At 39.6% G+C, this 9,078-nt stretch overlaps 1 long non-coding RNA gene across 1 annotated transcript; it reads left to right on the forward strand.

Annotated features, from left to right (window-relative positions):
* Positions 1 to 2,974: 2,974 nt before the first annotated feature.
* LOC127532382 (uncharacterized) lies at positions 2,975 to 7,842 on the forward strand. Its single transcript, XR_007939765.1, has 4 exons — positions 2,975 to 3,379; positions 3,725 to 5,166; positions 5,512 to 6,953; positions 7,299 to 7,842. It is a non-coding gene; the product is annotated as an uncharacterized LOC127532382 (long non-coding RNA).
* Positions 7,843 to 9,078: the final 1,236 nt, after the last annotated feature.

Below are 9,078 nucleotides of genomic sequence, written 5' to 3' on the forward strand. Positions count from 1 at the left end.
ACATACTTTAAGTTCAGGGGACCCGCTTCTTGGGTCAACCCTTTAAACTTATCCTTATAAGTACATAATTAAAACACTCTTCCCTTTGTAATTAATTGTTCCTAATTTGGTTTTTTGTGGTTTTCCTAATTGTTTTTTTCCTTTTTTACAGGTTTCCCCGGTCCGGATTAAGGTAAGTGTTTCAGGTAAGTATTGGTTTTCAGGTTTTACTTTTCTTTTGTGTCCAATTTTGTCAAACTTTTGGTGAATTGTTTTTAAACATAATTGTTCTTTGTGCTTCCATCTTAGGCTTGACATCTTCCCTGCCCATAGAAGAATCAGCCAACTTCTTGAAATTATTTTTCATGTTAGCAATTGGCGATTGGCTTGAATTAGCTCTGCTTGAGCTTACGCCGATTTGGCATCCTTCCCTTTATTTAGATTCAGATTCGATCTTAGGGTATTATTAAACTTAATTTAGCTTATAGACCTGCCAATGCTTTTTGCCTCAACTCCAAACTTTTTCCTTCTGTCAGATTTTTCCTCATGTTGTGGTTAATATTCATCCCTCGATTTAGGCTCCAAATAAAATTATCTTTTAACATCTTTCACCAATGTGACTATTTTTTAAGTATATGAATTTTAAAACCTGATCTCCAATGAATTCCCATTATTTTTAACCTTTGACCTTTATATTACCCATAAATTGCAATCATACTTGACCTTTGACCTCTTGTTTTTAGGTGTTTTTTCCTTTAATTTTAAATGTTTTTATCTCCAATTATTTGGGTTTAGGGGAGGGTCCTTAAGGTTAGGGCCTAAGTAGTGGATTGGGGTTAGGGTCAGTAATTGGGGTTAAGATTAGGGCTTAGGTGTTAGGGTAAGGGGCTCTGGTTAAGGTTAGGGAATAGGAATGGGTAAGGGTTAGATTTTTTAGGAGGGGTGGGATGCACCCGCCGAAGCTAAACGGAGGGAGGCACTGGCTGGTTAGGATTTAGGGGAAAGCCCTCCATTACAGAGGGCCCTGGCCCCCCAGGAAGCCATAAGCTCCCTGAGGGGCCGGAATGCACGGTCCATCCCTCCGAAGGGCACCCCACCCTGGCTCTACTTGCCCTCATCAGCTGCCCACTTAGGCTTTGTATACATAACATAATAATGTTTTTTTATGGTTGCTATTTACTATTTGTTTTTATATGTATTAAAATCAAAAACCCTATTATTTACCCTATTCATGTAGCCATCCCATAATAGGCCTTTGCTGGGTGCCCTTAGCGCTACGTTTCGGCCCTATTTTGGCCTTCATCAGGCGTGGGTCACCCGCTACTCTGAGAGATGTTTCCCCTTCAAAGTTCTATCCCCAAATGAGCTCCCTATGCTGTCCTCCTTTATATAGTCTTGTTGTCTCCGCCCCCTTCGAATTTATTTTCCATGTTATTTTAGGTTTTAGAGTGTTCCCAATTTGGTTTTTTGCTGTTTTGCTTTATTACTAATTGTTTTTTCTTCTTTTTACAGGTTTTTGCAGGTCCAGATTAAGGTAAGTATATTGTGGTTGTTCCAAATTTGGTTTTACTAATTGTGTTTTCTTTTTTGCAGGTTTTCCCGGTCCGGATTAAGGTAAGTGTTTAGAAAAAATTGTTTTAATTGATTAACTTTATTTAGTTTTAGCCAATTAGGGGACGCACTTCACGGTTCAACCCTTAGGGGATCCGCTACTTGGGTCTCCCCTTTACATATTTTAAATAACATAGGGGACCCGCTTCCCGGTTCGACCCTTCAACAGGGGATCTGGTACTTGGGTCTACCCTTTACATACTTTAAGTTCAGGGGACCCGCTTCTTGGGTCAACCCTTTAAACTTATCCTTATAAGTACATAATTAAAACACTTCTTCCCTTTGTAATTAATTGTTCCTAATTTGGTTTTTTGTGGTTTTCCTAATTGTTTTTTTCCTTTTTTACAGGTTTCCCCGGTCCGGATTAAGGTAAGTGTTTCAGGTAAGTATTGGTTTTCAGGTTTTACTTTTCTTTGTGTCCAATTTTGTCAAACTTTTGGTGAATTGTTTTAAACATAATTGTTCTTTGTGCTTCCATCTTAGGCTTGACATCTTCCCTGCCCATAGAAGAATCAGCCAACTTCTTGAAATTATTTTTCATGTTAGCAATTGGCGATTGGCTTGAATTAGCTCTGCTTGAGCTTACGCCGATTTGGCATCCTTCCCTTTATTTAGATTCAGATTCGATCTTAGGGGTATTATTAAACTTAATTTAGCTTATAGACCTGCCAATGCTTTTTGCCTCAACTCCAAACTTTTTCCTTCTGTCAGATTTTTCCTCATGTTGTGGTTAATATTCATCCCTCGATTTAGGCTCCAAATAAAATTATCTTTTAACATCTTTCACCAATGTGACTATTTTTTAAGTATATGAATTTTAAAACCTGATCTCCAATGAATTCCCATTATTTTTAACCTTTGACCTTTATATTACCCATAAATTGCAATCATACTTGACCTTTGACCTCTTGTTTTTAGGTGTTTTTTCCTTTAATTTTAAATGTTTTTATCTCCAATTATTTGGGTTTAGGGGAGGGTCCTTAAGGTTAGGGCCTAAGTAGTGGATTGGGGTTAGGGTCAGTAATTGGGGTTAAGATTAGGGCTTAGGTGTTAGGGTAAGGGGCTCTGGTTAAGGTTAGGGAATAGGAATGGGTAAGGGTTAGATTTTTTAGGAGGGGTGGGATGCACCCGCCGAAGCTAAACGGAGGGAGGCACTGGCTGGTTAGGATTTAGGGGAAAGCCCTCCATTACAGAGGGCCCTGGCCCCCCAGGAAGCCATAAGCTCCCTGAGGGGCCGGAATGCACGGTCCATCCCTCCGAAGGGCACCCCACCCTGGCTCTACTTGCCCTCATCAGCTGCCCACTTAGGCTTTGTATACATAACATAATAATGTTTTTTATGGTTGCTATTTACTATTTGTTTTTATATGTATTAAAATCAAAAACCCTATTATTTACCCTATTCATGTAGCCATCCCATAATAGGCCTTTGCTGGGTGCCCTTAGCGCTACGTTTCGGCCCTATTTTGGCCTTCATCAGGCGTGGGTCACCCGCTACTCTGAGAGATGTTTCCCCTTCAAAGTTCTATCCCCAAATGAGCTCCCTATGCTGTCCTCCTTTATATAGTCTTGTTGTCTCCGCCCCCTTCGAATTTATTTTCCATGTTATTTTAGGTTTTAGAGTGTTCCCAATTTGGTTTTTTGCTGTTTTGCTTTATTACTAATTGTTTTTTCTTCTTTTTACAGGTTTTTGCAGGTCCAGATTAAGGTAAGTATATTGTGGTTGTTCCAAATTTGGTTTTTACTAATTGTGTTTTCTTTTTTGCAGGTTTTCCCGGTCCGGATTAAGGTAAGTGTTTAGAAAAAATTGTTTTAATTGATTAACTTTATTTAGTTTTAGCCAATTAGGGGACGCACTTCACGGTTCAACCCTTAGGGGATCCGCTACTTGGGTCTCCCCTTTACATATTTTAAATAACATAGGGGACCCGCTTCCCGGTTCGACCCTTCAACAGGGGATCTGGTACTTGGGTCTACCCTTTACATACTTTAAGTTCAGGGGACCCGCTTCTTGGGTCAACCCTTTAAACTTATCCTTATAAGTACATAATTAAAACACTTCTTCCCTTTGTAATTAATTGTTCCTAATTTGGTTTTTTGTGGTTTTCCTAATTGTTTTTTTCCTTTTTTACAGGTTTCCCCGGTCCGGATTAAGGTAAGTGTTTCAGGTAAGTATTGGTTTTCAGGTTTTACTTTTCTTTGTGTCCAATTTTGTCAAACTTTTGGTGAATTGTTTTAAACATAATTGTTCTTTGTGCTTCCATCTTAGGCTTGACATCTTCCCTGCCCATAGAAGAATCAGCCAACTTCTTGAAATTATTTTTCATGTTAGCAATTGGCGATTGGCTTGAATTAGCTCTGCTTGAGCTTACGCCGATTTGGCATCCTTCCCTTTATTTAGATTCAGATTCGATCTTAGGGGTATTATTAAACTTAATTTAGCTTATAGACCTGCCAATGCTTTTTGCCTCAACTCCAAACTTTTTCCTTCTGTCAGATTTTTCCTCATGTTGTGGTTAATATTCATCCCTCGATTTAGGCTCCAAATAAAATTATCTTTTAACATCTTTCACCAATGTGACTATTTTTTAAGTATATGAATTTTAAAACCTGATCTCCAATGAATTCCCATTATTTTTAACCTTTGACCTTTATATTACCCATAAATTGCAATCATACTTGACCTTTGACCTCTTGTTTTTAGGTGTTTTTTCCTTTAATTTTAAATGTTTTTATCTCCAATTATTTGGGTTTAGGGGAGGGTCCTTAAGGTTAGGGCCTAAGTAGTGGATTGGGGTTAGGGTCAGTAATTGGGGTTAAGATTAGGGCTTAGGTGTTAGGGTAAGGGGCTCTGGTTAAGGTTAGGGAATAGGAATGGGTAAGGGTTAGATTTTTTAGGAGGGGTGGGATGCACCCGCCGAAGCTAAACGGAGGGAGGCACTGGCTGGTTAGGATTTAGGGGAAAGCCCTCCATTACAGAGGGCCCTGGCCCCCCAGGAAGCCATAAGCTCCCTGAGGGGCCGGAATGCACGGTCCATCCCTCCGAAGGGCACCCCACCCTGGCTCTACTTGCCCTCATCAGCTGCCCACTTAGGCTTTGTATACATAACATAATAATGTTTTTTTATGGTTGCTATTTACTATTTGTTTTTATATGTATTAAAATCAAAAACCCTATTATTTACCCTATTCATGTAGCCATCCCATAATAGGCCTTTGCTGGGTGCCCTTAGCGCTACGTTTCGGCCCTATTTTGGCCTTCATCAGGCGTGGGTCACCCGCTACTCTGAGAGATGTTTCCCCTTCAAAGTTCTATCCCCAAATGAGCTCCCTATGCTGTCCTCCTTTATATAGTCTTGTTGTCTCCGCCCCCTTCGAATTTATTTTCCATGTTATTTTAGGTTTTAGAGTGTTCCCAATTTGGTTTTTTGCTGTTTTGCTTTATTACTAATTGTTTTTTCTTCTTTTTACAGGTTTTTGCAGGTCCAGATTAAGGTAAGTATATTGTGGTTGTTCCAAATTTGGTTTTTACTAATTGTGTTTTCTTTTTTGCAGGTTTTCCCGGTCCGGATTAAGGTAAGTGTTTAGAAAAAATTGTTTTAATTGATTAACTTTATTTAGTTTTAGCCAATTAGGGGACGCACTTCACGGTTCAACCCTTAGGGGATCCGCTACTTGGGTCTCCCCTTTACATATTTTAAATAACATAGGGGACCCGCTTCCCGGTTCGACCCTTCAACAGGGGATCTGGTACTTGGGTCTACCCTTTACATACTTTAAGTTCAGGGGACCCGCTTCTTGGGTCAACCCTTTAAACTTATCCTTATAAGTACATAATTAAAACACTTCTTCCCTTTGTAATTAATTGTTCCTAATTTGGTTTTTTGTGGTTTTCCTAATTGTTTTTTTCCTTTTTTACAGGTTTCCCCGGTCCGGATTAAGGTAAGTGTTTCAGGTAAGTATTGGTTTTCAGGTTTTACTTTTCTTTGTGTCCAATTTTGTCAAACTTTTGGTGAATTGTTTTAAACATAATTGTTCTTTGTGCTTCCATCTTAGGCTTGACATCTTCCCTGCCCATAGAAGAATCAGCCAACTTCTTGAAATTATTTTTCATGTTAGCAATTGGCGATTGGCTTGAATTAGCTCTGCTTGAGCTTACGCCGATTTGGCATCCTTCCCTTTATTTAGATTCAGATTCGATCTTAGGGGTATTATTAAACTTAATTTAGCTTATAGACCTGCCAATGCTTTTTGCCTCAACTCCAAACTTTTTCCTTCTGTCAGATTTTTCCTCATGTTGTGGTTAATATTCATCCCTCGATTTAGGCTCCAAATAAAATTATCTTTTAACATCTTTCACCAATGTGACTATTTTTTAAGTATATGAATTTTAAAACCTGATCTCCAATGAATTCCCATTATTTTTAACCTTTGACCTTTATATTACCCATAAATTGCAATCATACTTGACCTTTGACCTCTTGTTTTTAGGTGTTTTTTCCTTTAATTTTAAATGTTTTTATCTCCAATTATTTGGGTTTAGGGGAGGGTCCTTAAGGTTAGGGCCTAAGTAGTGGATTGGGGTTAGGGTCAGTAATTGGGGTTAAGATTAGGGCTTAGGTGTTAGGGTAAGGGGCTCTGGTTAAGGTTAGGGAATAGGAATGGGTAAGGGTTAGATTTTTTAGGAGGGGTGGGATGCACCCGCCGAAGCTAAACGGAGGGAGGCACTGGCTGGTTAGGATTTAGGGGAAAGCCCTCCATTACAGAGGGCCCTGGCCCCCCAGGAAGCCATAAGCTCCCTGAGGGGCCGGAATGCACGGTCCATCCCTCCGAAGGGCACCCCACCCTGGCTCTACTTGCCCTCATCAGCTGCCCACTTAGGCTTTGTATACATAACATAATAATGTTTTTTTATGGTTGCTATTTACTATTTGTTTTTATATGTATTAAAATCAAAAACCCTATTATTTACCCTATTCATGTAGCCATCCCATAATAGGCCTTTGCTGGGTGCCCTTAGCGCTACGTTTCGGCCCTATTTTGGCCTTCATCAGGCGTGGGTCACCCGCTACTCTGAGAGATGTTTCCCCTTCAAAGTTCTATCCCCAAATGAGCTCCCTATGCTGTCCTCCTTTATATAGTCTTGTTGTCTCCGCCCCCTTCGAATTTATTTTCCATGTTATTTTAGGTTTTAGAGTGTTCCCAATTTGGTTTTTTGCTGTTTTGCTTTATTACTAATTGTTTTTTCTTCTTTTTACAGGTTTTTGCAGGTCCAGATTAAGGTAAGTATATTGTGGTTGTTCCAAATTTGGTTTTTACTAATTGTGTTTTCTTTTTTGCAGGTTTTCCCGGTCCGGATTAAGGTAAGTGTTTAGAAAAAATTGTTTTAATTGATTAACTTTATTTAGTTTTAGCCAATTAGGGGACGCACTTCACGGTTCAACCCTTAGGGGATCCGCTACTTGGGTCTCCCCTTTACATATTTTAAATAACATAGGGGACCCGCTTCCCGGTTCGACCCTTCAACAGGGGATCTGGTACTTGGGTCTACCCTTTACATACTTTAAGTTCAGGGGACCCGCTTCTTGGGTCAACCCTTTAAACTTATCCTTATAAGTACATAATTAAAACACTTCTTCCCTTTGTAATTAATTGTTCCTAATTTGGTTTTTTGTGGTTTTCCTAATTGTTTTTTTCCTTTTTTACAGGTTTCCCCGGTCCGGATTAAGGTAAGTGTTTCAGGTAAGTATTGGTTTTCAGGTTTTACTTTTCTTTGTGTCCAATTTTGTCAAACTTTTGGTGAATTGTTTTAAACATAATTGTTCTTTGTGCTTCCATCTTAGGCTTGACATCTTCCCTGCCCATAGAAGAATCAGCCAACTTCTTGAAATTATTTTTCATGTTAGCAATTGGCGATTGGCTTGAATTAGCTCTGCTTGAGCTTACGCCGATTTGGCATCCTTCCCTTTATTTAGATTCAGATTCGATCTTAGGGGTATTATTAAACTTAATTTAGCTTATAGACCTGCCAATGCTTTTTGCCTCAACTCCAAACTTTTTCCTTCTGTCAGATTTTTCCTCATGTTGTGGTTAATATTCATCCCTCGATTTAGGCTCCAAATAAAATTATCTTTTAACATCTTTCACCAATGTGACTATTTTTTAAGTATATGAATTTTAAAACCTGATCTCCAATGAATTCCCATTAATTTTAACCTTTGACCTTTATATTACCCATGAATTGCAATCATACTTGACCTTTGACCTCTTGTTTTTAGGTGTTTTTTCCTTTAATTTTAAATGTTTTTATCTCCAATTATTTGGGTTTAGGGGAGGGTCAGGGTTAGGGTTAGGGTTAGGGTTAGGGTTAGGTAGGGTTAGGGTTAGGGTTAGGGTTAGGGTTAGGTTTAGATATTAGGCCCCCTCCTAAGAGGGGAACCTAGGTGCACTGTCCATCCTCAGCTTGAGATCCACCACCAGGGACCCAGGCCGCCACCAAATGGGCTCACAAGACCCACTGGTCCTGGCTTATTTTAGAAAAGCATTATAATTAGTTGTGCTCAATTTAGCTTCATTGATAACCGACTTGGCTTATTAGTTGTGCTCAACTTGGCGTCATTAATAACCGACTTGGCTTATTCTCTTCCTTTCAGGTGACACGCTTCTTGGGTCTACCTCAACAATAGGGGACACGCTTCTTGGGTCTACCCTTTAAATTTGGTAAGTAATTAAAATGCTTTTCTCTTTTTTACAGGTTCCCGTGGTCCAGGTAAGTACATCAGGTAAGTATGACTATCTTTAGCCTATGAATTTTAGCTTAACTTAGCATATGAGTTGGATTTTTTAGCTTGTTTTTAACACCTGTTTTTAGGATTTTTTTACAGCAACCAACGAACTATGTACATATTTACATGGACTTCAATAAGACCCTCCCCCCCCAGTAGTCGACTTGTTTTATTATAGTGTGCATAGGGGCTACGTTTCGACCTCCATTCGGGTCTTCTTCAGGCCCTGCACACTATCCCCATACAAAGATCCCCGGGAGCAAAGTCCCGGAGATGTTGCCACCCCGAAGTCCCAAAGCAAAATGAGCCTGACTTGGCGTTTCCATCAACTATACTTAGTTTGTAAAATCCCATACTTGGTTTTTGAAATACACTTACTTGGTTTTTAACTTATACTTAGCTTCCAATGCGCTTATACTTAGCTTTTTAAACTTATACTTAGCTTTTAAACATATACTTAGTTTTTAAATAGGGAAGGGGTTGGACTTAGGGTTAGGGGGCGGGGTTAGGGTCAGGGAACCAGCCACTGACCTTAAGGTTAGGGATTTGGGGTCAGGGACAGGATGTGGGAGAGGTTGTGGTTAGAAAAAATCCCAGATTAGGGTGTGTAGGGGTCCAATGTCCCACTCCACTGTCCAATTAGACCGAATTGTCTTTAAAGGCCGGGGTCCCCAGTAATGGACCCCGACCGAGGAGGCACGGG

Source organism: Acanthochromis polyacanthus, chromosome 23, assembly GCF_021347895.1.
Source record: "Acanthochromis polyacanthus isolate Apoly-LR-REF ecotype Palm Island chromosome 23, KAUST_Apoly_ChrSc, whole genome shotgun sequence".
In the NCBI taxonomy this organism is placed as follows: Eukaryota; Metazoa; Chordata; class Actinopteri; family Pomacentridae; genus Acanthochromis; species Acanthochromis polyacanthus.